This window comes from Lithobates pipiens, unplaced genomic scaffold (genome assembly GCF_037356315.1).
Source record: "Lithobates pipiens isolate NorthernLeopardFrog02 unplaced genomic scaffold, aLitPip1_a1.2 Scaffold_8, whole genome shotgun sequence".
NCBI classification, from domain to species: Eukaryota; Metazoa; Chordata; class Amphibia; order Anura; family Ranidae; genus Lithobates; species Lithobates pipiens.
Window position 1 is genome coordinate 426,534,420 of NW_027507903.1, and position 2,300 is coordinate 426,536,719.

A 2,300-nucleotide genomic window follows, 5' to 3' on the forward strand; every position below is an offset into this window, starting at 1 on the left:
AAGCATTGTTTAGATTGAGAGCCAGTGGGGCCGACTAGCAAGATACTGAAGCTTGGCCCAGTGGGAGATTCCTCCATCCACACAGTTCAGCACACTTGGAGAAATCTGTTGCACTTTTTCCATCTAACCATAGAAAAGCTGCAGATAATCTATAGGTGTATGGCCAGCTTTACTCGCATCCCTTCTTCTGCTTCTTGAGTATAGCTCCCCCTCCTCTCTTCTTTTCCAAACTCTCTCCACCCCACCCTTCTTTTGTTGTTGTAAGATGAGGTAGGAATCATCATTATAAAGTTTGTATACCTTCTTTAACGACATTGTTTGTCAACTATTCTTTGTCAAAATCGAATAAATTATATTTGAAAAATAATAAAGCATACTCACTTGTCCTACTGATCCAACATTTTTCTGCTGTGATCCACTAATCAGTTGTCCTGCTCCACCATCTTGGTACACTTAGTCATTGGGAGCCTGGTCACCTCTTCTGGGGTTAGGCAGCTGGGCCCCATTGTCGTGCACTATTCCTTGCTCATCTGCTGCTCTGTAAATGGGCTTCCATACCATTCTGGGATGTGTGAGGGAATATTCCAGGAAGCAACAGAAGTAGGACAGATTATTCTAGTCCAGGCAAGAATGGTGGGGGGCCAGAATAATGAAAGTTTACACCCTGCCCCCCTCGGGCACAACCTCCTGGGAGGTTGTAGAACCAATATAACTGACTTCATAAGCATGATTTTGTGCAAGCACAGTGGGTAGCTGGCTATGAAAGAGCAAGAAGTCAGGGCTAGCTCCCACAGTCAAGATGGCAGTGATGGGGATCCAAAGACCAGTGCAGAACCATCCAAGGTGAAGATAGCGCTAGACCCTGGGCTAGTGAGTGTCTATTTATTAAAAGTCAGCAGTTATAGTATTTGTAGCTGCTAACTTTTAATTTTCTTTAAAAATCCTGTAGTTCCACTTTAAAATGTCTTTTAAGGCTGAAGGTCCGCTTTCAGGCGGATTGCCTACACCCTTAAGTAGTTCCACTGGCTGCCAATGATGAACGGAACAGTGGGGGATCAATGGAAAAGTAAGTACACGCTGGAGCAAGAAGGGTGTGAATTGAAGCAAGTTCATTGCTTTACCCTAAATGTTTGTCTAAACCAGGGATATGCAATTAGCGGACCTCCAGCTGTTGCAGAACTACAAATCCCATGATGCATAGCAAGACTCTGACAGCCACAAGCATGACACCCAGCGGCAGAGGCATGATGGGACTTGTAGTTTTGCAACAGCTGGAGGTCCGCTAATTGCATATCCCTGGTCTAAACTATACTATTGCCTATTTAATTTGTTAAATATAATTGAACACATGAATCAAAGGACAGGAAGGGAAATTAGGGATTTTTGCGGTGCTAATTAACAAAATACAATTAATTGAAGTACAAAGTCAGTAGTACAAAAATTTATTAAGTTTGAGCTTAAAATCAGTAGCAATATATGCTTAAAAGATTCAGAATAATGCAATACAGTGGTTGTTCTCGTCAAGCACACATAGTCCCGACATGTTTCGCATTAGATTGCTTCTTCAGGGGATGTGTGAAAGTTTGAACAAGATCTAAACCGAAAATACAAAGTACAAAATAATAATGAAGTATGTCACAACATTCGTAAATGCAGAAATAGAGGGGAAGGGGAAAGGGGGAGGGGAAACAACAAACACACACACATCAAACCCACCTTTAACCACTACGTTGGTGGTAAAGTAGTGGGATTGTCCACCTCGGGGGTTAACCACAGCAGTGCTGAATCGCAGGGGGCTAAAAAGCCAACCCAAGAAAACTGATAAAAAAAGGAATATATAGTAAGACCAAATTTGAAATTTCGGGATGATTTAAAGTTCTTTGAGTACCTAGCTTAATTTCAAGGTTGCTAAAATAAAACAGCCTTTTGGGGGTGAAGGACCCTCTAAAGTATAAAAATTGAGAAAAAATATTACAAGGATGTATTTTGGTTTCAAATGTATTACTTACGTAGGTTGGATAATTGTAAGCAGTGGGGACGCTCGCATTTTGAGAAGAAATCTTTTTGAACAATCAGGGAGACACACCTGCATAGAAATACCAGCTGGGTGGCCAATCAAGGAAAAAAAAAAAAAAACGAAAATAAGAAAAATTAAAATTAAAAAATAAATAAAAAATAGAAAAAAAAAAAAAAAAAAAGTATCTCAAAAGAGTGGTGTGTACATCATAAACTGAATGTTATACAGACACCAACCCTCAGGCATATAGATATACCCAGAGAGTTAAACATTCGCATCCCAA

At 40.3% G+C, this 2,300-nt stretch overlaps 1 long non-coding RNA gene across 1 annotated transcript; it reads right to left on the reverse strand.

Moving 5' to 3' along the window:
* Positions 1–1,426: 1,426 nt before the first annotated feature.
* On the reverse strand, positions 1,427–1,928 carry LOC143963063 (uncharacterized). The gene is made up of 2 exons (XR_013270873.1): positions 1,717–1,928; positions 1,427–1,594 (listed from the first exon to the last, which is right to left on the reverse strand). It is a non-coding gene; the product is annotated as an uncharacterized LOC143963063 (long non-coding RNA).
* Between the last annotated feature and the right edge of the window lie 372 nt (positions 1,929–2,300).